General features: G+C 38.8%; 1 long non-coding RNA gene across 1 annotated transcript; it reads right to left on the minus strand.

Moving 5' to 3' along the window:
* Nucleotides 1–10234: 10234 nt before the first annotated feature.
* LOC131656965 (uncharacterized) lies at nt 10235–11922 on the minus strand. Its single transcript, XR_009300399.1, has 4 exons — nt 11492–11922; nt 11225–11348; nt 10839–11136; nt 10235–10450 (listed from the first exon to the last, which is right to left on the minus strand). It is a non-coding gene; the product is annotated as an uncharacterized LOC131656965 (long non-coding RNA).
* Between the last annotated feature and the right edge of the window lie 514 nt (nt 11923–12436).

A 12436-nucleotide genomic window follows, 5' to 3' on the forward strand; every position in this document is an offset into this window, starting at 1 on the left:
ATTTCTTATTTTCCACTTAATTCTTTTCATGGTTGCTTTGAATTGCAAATTTAGAGGTCTAATTCCTCTTTAAACTCAATGGACTTAGGGTGTTGATGAAGTTGGATAAACAGTCATTAATTCAAATCTATCATAAAGTGAATTGTTCTATTCATTTTTTGTGCTTTGAGCTAATGAATATTTAGTGCTTTAATCCATAATATTAAGTGATTGAAATTGAAGATGAAATGAACTTTGAATGTGTGATTCCTTTTTCTTCTTCATCTCTTTTATTTTGGTCGGTGAAAATCTTCAATATCATTGGAATTATTTCGAGTTCTTGATGAAGATTATACTGTTACCTCTTTTCTTTTTATGCGGTATCACTTTTGGAGAAGGATTTACATATCGTTTCTCTCGCATGCATTATCACTCATATCGTTATTGACCGGACTTGTTGTAGGGTGACTTCTATATAAGTTACTTGGAGATCTCCTTAACATAGTGCTACATTTTTTTCCCTGCATCAAAAAACATCTTCTATCCCAAAATCATCACTCCTTCCCTAAACCTATGTTTTCAAGCCCAAGGATGGTTGATTATTTGACAATTGGCTCAATACCTTTGAAAGCTTATTGTGTAGAGATTTTTATTCTATCAATTATCTGATAAGTTTTCATCAACCTTGGCCTAAGTTCATTATTCAACCATTATTGATCATTAACTTTAACAACTAATAATTAACTTCTAACTTTTATTTTTATGCTTCTTTTATTACTTTGCTTTATTTTTTATATTTTTATTTTACTATTTCTCATTCATTATCATCTTTATGTTTATGTCTATTCTCCCCTTGTCCATTTGGACCTACGTTTATGTTTACGCACTTTTTCTTTTGTCCACTTGGACCATACTTTTATTTTGTGATTAAGACATTAATAAACAAACTTGAACAATAAAAAACCTAATGAGGACTTAGACTTTGGTTACCTTACCCTAAGCTTGGAGGATGAACTATTAAACTGAGACCTTGATATTGTGATTGTATTCTGTTTGTCTGGAAGTCCTTGGAGTTTACTCTAAGGCATTGGGTTATTTCATTTTGTGTATGCAGGTGGTTCTTTAAAAGTCCTTGATGGTTAATTCCAAGGCATTGTGATTGGAAATTCATCTGTACACAACCGTTACTTTGCCCAATTTTAGTCTCAAGTTCTATGGTGCATTCCAAAGCTTTCTTGGAAGTTACACATGGAGGTTATGTTCATCTGGATCTTATACTTGGTATTGTGCTTGCTTGGTTATGGTTTAAGTCTAAAGGATGGGAAATCTACATTGACTCTTTAATGTCAAGTGTTGGCTTCTTATTTGGTTAGATCGTTCTTATCCTTAGCTTTTACTTTATGCTTTAGGATAGTCCCTTCATCTCCTCCCATCTTCTTTGATTTTCAAAATCTTCTCCCTTTTTCCAAAAACCTTCTTATGTTTGTAAACTCCTTTTAAAACTTTCTTAAAAAGTATCTTTTGCCCTTTGTGGCTCTTCTTTTAAAATTTTAAGCATGAGTAATTGTTATGGTGGAGATGTAGTTCCCCAAAGTCTTAATATTGATTGATAGGATGGAATCTTTTCCACTTGATAGAGTTAGTGGCATACTTGTTGATTTATCCAAGTTGGAGTCCTTCTTTCATTTGTGATGCCAAGGGTCAATTTGTTCTCATGTTCAAGATAATTGTCTGAGTATTTTCCCTGATAATCACAAGGTGTTTATTCATTTTTAATAATCTTTTGTTTCCCTTTTAAGTGGAACTACAGTTGCTCTGAACTCTCCATTGTACTTAGGAGGTATGTAGGCATAAAATGTCACGTCTTACCGAGCATAGTTTTAAAACAACAAACTCTTTCTTTTGCACACAATTTCTTTTAACAACACATATTTTCAAAAAGGTTCCTGTGGAGTACCACACATGTAGGGGGTGTTAATACCTTCCTTTTACATAATCAACACTCGTATATAAGATCTCTGCTTTTTGTTGTTTTTAATTTAAAAAATTCTTTGGGTTTATTTCGCTCTTTTCCCTTTTCCTTTGGAAACAATAAAGCGCGGTGGCGACTTTCACTAAAATAATGAGTCAAGTCAATCCATGGCTTTGATCTCAATTTTTCCCCGCTACAGAAAAGTGGCGACTTCACTGGGGATTATCCTCTAAGTGTGTTAAGCCTATTGTTGTTTATCTATGTATATTATTATTTGTTATCTGTTATTGTATGCTTTTTCCGTTTGTTTGTTTTTTGGGTGCTTTGTGATAAAGGGCTTGATACCCATTGTGTGAGATAAGTCCTATACCTAGGCTGGAGTGTACATTAAGATAGGATGGTGGTATAGTCATTTTGGCTTATGTGGATTTAATCCTTAATAAGCTGACTTGAGATCCCCCAACTCAATGGATGTCTCTTTGAAAGTGGTGATGCTGAACAAGTTAATTGTGAAAGCATTATTGTTTTCAACCTAAGAATATGAGAAGCCGAGGACCTAGAATCCCTTCTACCCATCTTGGCCTTTTAGGACGTAGTGCAGAGACTATTTAGGTGTAGACTGAATTAGTTGTCATGTGATACTACACTCAGGCAAGTTTCTCTTGAGAATATTATTGGATGGCAAGTAGTTGTTTAAGCCGATAATATCCTAAAGATGGAATGTAGACCTTGGGAACTTTGTAGAACCCATTGTGCAGGTACAAATAAACCCATATTACATACCTTTTTGGGTGGTTCTTATCCATTGAATCCATGCTCGTGACGTCGAACCTTTAAACCTTGATTATGATCTTGTATGATCTTGATTGTGGTTGTTGCATTCATGAAACTATTTTTCCCTTGATTTCCTAGGAACTCGGAGGTCTATATTTGCAAATATCATAAGTTTCATCAAACTCAATGGATCTTGGATGTTGATAGGGTGAAAATCCTAATCCAATTGAGGATTTAATTCCTTCATGCTTTGATGTTTACAATTTAATATCCTGAATTCCTTGAAAATCAAACAAAAAAACCAACAATTGCATCATTTGCATACTGTATACATACATCGAGGTTGTCCATAAAACTTATTCTTGTCTGTCTCCATCTTCAGAGTTGTCTGTCTACTATCAAGCTAATTCCTCCACACAAGTACGGAACTAGAGCCAACGTCAGAAGAAGAATGGAATACCAAGAGCAACACAACGCAGAAGTCAAAATGGAAATTGATAAGTTGAAGTCAGGCATGACCAAGCTCACTGAAATGCTGTAAGTTCTGATTGCTGGAGGAGAACCGCCTCAGAGGACTGTCATCTATGAAGTCACAAGTGCTATTGTTGATCGTCAACCTATTCAGCAACCGGCTTCTACATGGCCTGAGTTTGGTTTGCCACCGGATTACACTCATCCCTATGAGAAAACTCCTGGTATTGGTCAATCTTCATAACTTATGATTGGTCAATCTTCAAACCCAGTGTTTCGTTCACATATCATTACTAAATCTCAGCCTATTGTGCATACTGTTGCCCTCCTACTTATGAGAATCCTCTTTTCGAATATCAAGCTGCCCATTCCCAGAATGGAAGCCAAGGAGATGCTGGAGATATTGAAGATATCAAAGAGCAGTATCATATTTTAGAAAAGCGACTAAGAGCCATGGAAGAAAATAACTACTTTGGTGTTGCTGTTGAAAATATGTGTTTGGTTTCCCACGTTGTCATGCCTACTGTCGCTACCGCGAAAATTAACAGAGTCGCCACTAACATATTTATCCTGAAAAGGAAGGGAATGCCAGCAAACCACAAAACAAAACAACGGTCTCACGACCAGAGAAAAAAGGTAAGGGAGTCGGTTACGCGAGGGGAAGGTATTAGCACCCCTCGCGCCCATCGTACTCGATGGTATCCACGCCAGTGTCTACAACTATGGGTGTGTAAGCAAACTGCGCTAATCTGAACTAAAATGCATGCAAAATGTAGGGAAAAGAAAGAGTTATACTCGCACGGGCCCTACCCCGCTGCCTACGTATCCGTTTTGCGGAATCAGATGTACCGTAGCTCGGCTAACTAATTTTTTTTTTTTGTGTTTTTTAGGTGAACGAGTTACATTTGCACTCCGCTGCTCGACCTTTGGAGACTTATGCTTGGGAATGGAGTGGAAATAACAAGCTCTTAAGAAAAGAAAATCAAAGAGTGTGGTTTGTGTTTTAAAGAATGCATAAGGAGAACCTAAGCTAAGGGGGAAAGCTTGCTACCTAATGTTATCATACAAAGGGTACAAGTCTAAACTAAGCTAGCAACCTACGGGGGTAAACAAATGCAAACAAGTATATCACACAAACGAGCTCCGCTCGTAAAGTAAACAAACCAACGGTACTGACCGAGTGGTAGAAAAGCGGTCCCGCCATAGCCAAGGGGAGCAGCTTAACCCAAGTCAACCAAGCATTAGACCTCGGGAAAATGATCGGGCCATAGACAAGAGGAGCGAGTCCCTCTCAGCAACCAAGCCGTCACAGATCGTAAAGGAAAACGGTGCGTGCATACACCGAGCATCAACGTCGAGCGACGTGAGCTATAGGAAAGGCGGGGGTCCGGCTGCATGAACCCTTTTCGTGACATACTCGATACCAAGATCTTGTGCAGGTTCAGAAGTGAGCAACGCGTAGCGTGGGCATACTGAACAGACTCGATGAGACTAGGCGGGGGTTGATTGCTAACCCTTTCCGCGTGGCTTCCATGAGGACTTAACGAAGTTCCATATAGGACTTATTACACCGTGACTCCCTGCCGCAAAGCACAAATGTAAACACGCCAACAAAAACAGAGCCTCTTTCGAGGACTTGGCCAGATGCATGTCTAGGTCCTACTTCTCATGTTATTGGATGATGCGAGAAAGCGATAAAGTGCGATAAAAGTAAAATTAAACGGGATCAATACCAAACGGATGATGATCCGTAAACTAAAGCGAAGCAAAGCGAAGAAACTAAGAATCCCGCGAGCGAGCTAGCAAAGCAAAAGCAAATGGTCAGCACACCGATTAGCCATGAAAGCACACAAAGGTCGACATGCGCGTCGAGTATAATCACAATACACCTGCAAGAGGAACAAGCAAACCAAACAAGCAGATATAAAGTAATAGGAACGTGTCTCCAGGATGAGAACACGACATGAGTGAATAGAATTGTGTCTGCAAATAGAGCGGAACACCCACGTAATAAGCGCCGGTCGGTGATTATCCAAAAGCCTTGCACACTAGCACACAAGTTAGAGATAACAAGCACCGCAATCGGAATTGCGTTATTATCATAAAGCAAAAGGAAAATGGACAAGTAGTATAAACATGAAATAAACGATGAAACATCAAAGGGAAATCAAACATGAATGATCTACAAATTAATGAAAACTAAGCGTCTAACAAGATAGTACGTCTCATAAGCTTTCCAACGATACGAAGAACGTGCAAATCGGAGCTACGAGTAAAAAGTTATGCAAGGAAGAAGTTAGAAACGAAAACACAACACAACACTCAGGAACCGGTTCCTGCCTAGGGACAACCCGGTTCCTGGTACAAAAAACCAGAGGCAAAAACGTGGGAACCGGTTCCCACATAGGGACAACCCGGTTCCTGGTACCTAACCACAGAGACATGCATTTTTAAAAGCTGGGAATCGGTTCCTGCCTGGGACGAACCGGTTCCTGGTACAAAAACACAGAAACGCACATTTTCAAAATCACTGGGAACCGGTTCCTGCCTGGGACGAACCGGTTCCTGCTGTAGAAAAACAGGTTTTTATGCATTTTTAAAGCCTCGAAGCCATTCGCACTCAATCCAAAACCGTTCCAAACTCAAATCAACATGAACGAAACATCAAATTAACATGAACAAACATCAAATTATGTGCAATACTCCAAGAAATGCTCATGGAATCAGAGGCATAAACACGACCATTCAACGATACGAGGCATGTTATGAGCAAAGCGCGAATGCGACGCGTCAACCAAAACAACAATCATGTTAATGCAACAACGACATCAAGAATTAACACATGCGATAGTGACCAAGCCACAAAACATATTCGAGTCACGGTTTAGGCATCAAGCAAGTCAAATCATCAAGCAAAAATCCACCACATGCATTTATACAAACACTTTGAGTGCGTCACAAGCAACATACATGAACATCAACAATTATGCACACAAAATCACCAACACAACATAGATTCAAACACGAATATCACAATTCATCATCAAAAAGCATCAATTATATGCAATAAACATCAAATCTAACCACAATTCACATGAACATTATCGATTCGAGCAAAAACAAAGCAAATTCACCGATCAATCATCATCAATCATCCATAAATCAAGAACAAGATACAGATCTAGATCCAAATTCACATAATGATCAACAAATAAGCAATTAATTCAAGATCCGAAAGCTTACCGGATGAAGATCTAACCGAAGCGCGAACACGAACACGATACGGACGCGAACACGATACGAACGCGACACGAACGCGAAAGCAAAATCCAAGGGGAGAGAGGGGTGGCGCGCGAGATTTGGAGTAAAGAGAGGGAGAATTCGAGCTTGAGATCTTGATTCTTCAATCCATGTTCTTGATCTTGGTGAAAATTGATGAATATTGATGAAGGTTTTATGTAATTTGTGGTTTTGATTCAAGAGAATTGAGAGAGAATTGAGAGAAAGTGTTTTTGATCTTTTGGTGAATTGAGATTATGAGAGTTCTCCCTTTGATTTGTGAAGAGCAAAAAGTTTATATATTGGCTCGTTTTTAAGGAAACTTGGTTCGGCTCTGATTTCTAGAACGAAACCAATGCCATTATGAAGATGACCAAATTTGTGATTCGTCGCCGCGAAAATCGTCTCAATCCGATAAGCGATGAAGAAAATACGCGCGTTTGAATGACGAGAAACGTCGATTCAACAGGTGCGACTGTGCAGAATTTTGTGAGTACCGCTCAAAGAACTCGATAAAACCCTATCTTCGGCTCAGAATCTGAACAGGCGTGTGTGAAGAAGAATCGAAGCTAACAAAATTTCCAATAGAATTCCGCCAGAATGGGCTTCATACGATAAAAATCGAAGAAATTATGAATTTTCAAACTCGGCGCGACATACTCGAAAATACACTTTTTACCGAAAGAACGTGACGATCCTTAAAATGCTGGTAGTTTTCGGTGCATAATCAGCCAACGGTCTGAACATACGAAATCTTGGTAATGATGGTACATAGCTCCAGTTAAATTTTCAAGCAAATCCGACTAACGGATTGTGAGATATGAATTTTCCGGGGCACGAAACCCTACATTCAACACCATTTTCACTGTGAAATCTCAAGCATTTTGCAAATCTGACAAACTTCCTCAAAGAACCGGCTTCCGAGCCGAACACGAAAGTTGTAGATATCATCGAAACGGTCAGACCATCACGGGAATTTAGCTCATATCACTTTCAGAATAAGACTTGTGAATTTTCTCGTATTTCCACTGTTTGAACCATATTTCACACCGTATCTTCTTAAACCCACGGAAACTCTTTATTATTTTTCCACTTTTCGAACGACGAAATAAACGTCGTTAATAACTTATAGCTCAAATTAAGAGGGCAAATTTTGGGGTGCAACAGCTGCCCCTATTCAAACTTCTTGAACCTGACGAGTGAGAAACGAAAGTTTCGAATCGTTGAGGTGGAAGGAGATTGAATACCAGAATGAACTCGAAAATTTGCGCTCTTGATCAATAGAAGATTCCGTCTTGGAATAAGAAGGAATGTACCACCCCGCAAGCAGGGAGAAAAAACTTCAATTGATCTGGGCATCAAGAATAAGTAAGCCTTCATCTGATCTGACAATTTCAAGGAGATGGAGACAAATTTCTTCTGATTTAAACATCAGGATGAGCGCATGTAATGATTAGGCGAGTTGCTCTCTGGGAGGCATTTGTATCTTGATAAATTTCCTGCAGAAAGAAACAAATATGACATGATTTATGCATGGTGCATGTATGAATGTTTGTGGAATAACGTTCCTGAGAAGGAAGACGCTATACACTTTGAGAATGCAATGCGAATGATGCATGATTCGGACGCTGCTTAGGGGACAACGGAGGAGCACTGTATTTCTGAAAAAGTCTTGGAGAGAATATGGAACTCTGCTTGAGGATATGAACATCCCATTTAAATGCTCGGGGAGTACCCTGGAAACTTCACTGGAGAAGAAAATTCTCGACACCCCGGGGATGTGAAGATAAGAGCACGTCATGAAGACAAATTTGATGAGGAGTGACCAACTTGCTGGTGGAGGACGCATTCCGCTGGGGAAGTTCTAAATAAGAACAGATCCTGCTGAGGATGCATGTGAATATCTGCTGAGGAAAGACTCAGTGGGGAAGATGAATACCTCTGCACAGCGATTTGCTAGGGATATGAGAGATTCGCTAGTGTAATACGGTGAACTGACTTTTTCGAAATGTCGCGGTTAAGCAAGAGTCGCCACTGACTTTTATTTTATCCAATTTATAGAAAGGCTAAAAGAACAGAAAAAGACCTTTAAAAAGATTTTGAGTTCGGGGGGTAAATTATACAAAGGGAAGGTTTAAGGCACCCTTTGCATCCATGGTTATCCACGGGCTCTTAATTGCTTAGCTCACTTGTTTTCAAAATGTTTGAATTGTTTGAAAAGTATGGTGTGAATAGAAAAACCTTTGAAGAAGAACTTTAGCTTGTAAATAAGCATAGTCTTTTTGAACTTGATTTTAAAAAGAGGTGTGAAAAGTAATTTGAATTTTAGAGCAAGCAATTAGTAGAAACTACCCTAAGTTAGAAAAATTGTTCTTTTAGCTTTTCGGGCGAAAGGGTCTATCCATACCATGAGAAGACAGGAAGTCTTTCAATTGGATGTACGGGTCATCGAAGGGTCATCGAGAATAATCATTCGCCACAAGACTGTCCCTACCTTAAAGGGGGTAGGTAGTCTAAGGGAAGGATATAATAGTCATTTAGGCGACATGTAAAGAATCCTTAACATTCGAAGGGACGATCATCATTTATCGAGGCAACATCGAGGGACGAGATCATATTTATCGTAGGCAACTCGAAGGGACTATGATCTTTATGTCGAGGGACTATGATGATTTTATTGAAGGCGACAGGCTAAGGAGTCCCTACGCTCGAAGGGACTTCACTATTTTACGATAATAATAAAAAGGCAACAAGGCAGCAAATAATAAGGCAACATGCAACAAGAGGGGTTACCTTAAAGGTGTGTGTGTGACACAATCATGTGTGTTGCACCCCAAAATTTGCCCATTTATTTATTGCTAACTGGCTTAGACTTCTCATGTCATTTGCATATTCCCCCTAGGTCATTAACATAACTCATTCATCATTAACCAAAAAATCCAACAAAAGATCAAGGGTCTTGGAAGATAGGTATTGTATGGGCGTTCATGATGGACTTCTTTCTCCTAAAGCTATAATTTCTCTATGAAGATTCATCGAAGGCAAGAGGACTATGGTTCTTACGCGTAGTGTCTACAATCGTTAATTCAACTGAGATTCGGTGGTTTTCAGGTTGAGGTGTTCTTATGTGCTCCAATTCTTATCTTCATCTAGAATTCCTCAAAGAGTTGTTGTCATGTCAAATTGAAGTACAATACATGTCATGATGTGAGAGTTAGACTTGTGGGTTCATTGTGTTCAAGGCGCCGCTATACATAATTGATCGGTGGTTTGGTTTGAATTGAGGGATTGAGATTGAATGAAGGTCACAATGATTTGTGGATGAATTTGATGATTCAATTGACCTTATTATTCAAATGTTGTTCAAGGCCTTTTGTTCATTCAAGCTAAGATACTAAATACATGATGCAAGAAGTCGTGGATTGCTTGTGATCAAAGATTTATCGTTTCTCTCATTAATGTGTTGGAAATATGTTGGAATTCGGATAGAAGATACAGATGAGATAGTGTGGAAAATGGACAAGATCAAGGTGTTTAAAAACCAATTTCTTTGCCCATGATTTGCTGGAACTTGAAATTATCCAAAAGTCTTATACAGGAGTTATTCATATAAAAAGGCATTCGAGCTCAAGCCCATTTCAATTTCTCAAACAATTGCCCACCATTGTTCTAATCATCTAATATGCCATCCATTCAATTCCAATTCATACATCTATTCAAATATTCATTACAAAATGTTCAAGTTCAAGTGTTCTACATCAAAAAGAAATCCCTTTACAAAATCCCATTCATCCAAATATCCAATTCACTACAAAAGTATAACAATAAATCTATCCATTTACATAGAGATAAGCATTACAAAAATTGTCCTAAATCTACTCCCTATGTTAGTCTTCATTTTCTCTTCATCTTTGAGACCCCCACCACCTGTATCGTGTAGCCATCAATAAGCATCCAGTGCATCTCCATGCGGCCCTGCATAATACATAAAAACCAGTTAACATTCAACCAATAAACAAAATCAGCATACAGTCCAAACACATACCATTCCCACTTAACCCACACTAGCATTTCTAACGATTCAGCCCTGCGTACAGTCCCTAAACCAAACCGCCATCCATTTATTTTGGTCTTAACTAATCCTAACCAATTCCCTAAACCAGTTTCAGTTAACTTTAACTACCATCCAAACACACATTCAGCCATACCAAAATCTAACTAACAGTTCCCTAACTGTAACTAACATTCTAACTTATTTCACTACTAATCCATAACTGTCAAAACCCCTTGTAACTGCCATAACAGAATTCAGTTTCCATTCAAAACTAACCTAACAGAATTCAAAAACAAAACTGCAACTAACCTTTCAATTGATAACAGGATCTTCAATCAACTCTCGCCATATATATTCATCTGCACTTCTCAGATTGGGGGGATTCTCACCATCTTCTGATTCCTTCACGATTCCTCATCTCTCTCTGAGCCTTCTCTTCCATTTCATCACCTTCATCCCAACCTTCATCCTCTCTTCTTCACCATCATTCAACTGAATCTTCATCTTTCTATCTTCATCGTCTACACCTTATCACTCTCTCCATAACCACCATAGCTTCAATCTCCTTCACAACTTCAACAGAAATCAAAGAAACCAGAAAATTAACCTGTGAAACCCTCTGTTCAATTCACCATTGGAAAAGAGAAGAAACTGAAAGAATTTGCGTAATAGAAAATAAAAGAGGTGGAACTCACCGAACCTTCAGCAATTCGCAATTCAACAGAAAAATCATTCTCAACTCCACTCTTCAATTTCCTTCATCGTCTTCAATCACACACTTCGAGTCAACAATCTTCAATCTTCTCCACTCTCTAAAATCTGCGAAGAACAAGAAAATCACAAGAAAGACTCAGAATCGTTCATCTGTTTCTTCACCTGTTCACAGAACAATCATCATTCACGCGCAACAACAACGCTCGCACCAAATCTCGCACACGAAAAGGAACGAAGAGGAAACTTACGTAAATTCTTGAGGCAATTTCGCGGATTTCTGTTCTCCATCTTCAATCAATTCGAAGAGGCATGGACTTGTCTCCGGTTGATAAGCCACGACTCCGTGCTTTGATTCTTGTCTATTCTGGTTGCGGTCAAATCCGATTTGAGTGATGATTAAAACGAGTTGAGGCGGAGGCTCGAGTCAAGAGAGAGGAGAGAATTAAGACTGATTTGACTCAGAGGGAGATTATCGTGAAACTATGAGGAGATGATTCGGAGAGGCGAACAGAGTGAAATCAGCTTCGACAAGGGGTTTGGAGAACGATTGAGAGAGGAGGCTGGGATGAGCGCGTTGTGTTCATTCGTGAGGATTAGCGACGGCGGTGTTCGAGTGTTGATCGGAGCGTGTCGCCGTTGCCGCCGTGTTGCCCTTGTGAGGAAGAGAGGTGCGATGCAGTTCAATGGGCACAACTAAGGTAACCCTAAGCCCCTTTCTATATAATATAATTTTATCCTATAGTTTTTTAATTGAATTAATTAGAATTTAATTGAGATATAATTAGGGTTTAATGTGAATGATTAGTGTACTAAAGTCTGAGTATTAATTATAATTCAAGTAGTGATTAATATTGTTTGAAACTGAATAAAATTCTGATGAAATATCTGAATCATGAATCTGAAAATTAAGACAATTGGACTAATCTGGGCCACCGAATTTCATCCATGCACCTCTCTTTTGGCCCATTGCAACCCGTTTTTTGGCCAATAATCTGAAACAAAATGTCTTGGGCCATCGATCAGGCCCTGCGCCCTGTTACTATGCCAACACCACCATTTCTGATTAACACCCCCCTGTTTCACACTTAATTGATAGGTTTTAGGTTTTTTTACTTAGTTTTTTTTAGATAATAGAAAACTTATAAAAATCACATTTTGGTTAGATTTTTAGGTAATGAGAATGCAATAAAATC

The sequence above is a fragment of the Vicia villosa genome, linkage group LG3, assembly GCF_029867415.1.
Source record: "Vicia villosa cultivar HV-30 ecotype Madison, WI linkage group LG3, Vvil1.0, whole genome shotgun sequence".
Lineage (NCBI taxonomy): Eukaryota > Viridiplantae > Streptophyta > Magnoliopsida > Fabales > Fabaceae > Vicia > Vicia villosa.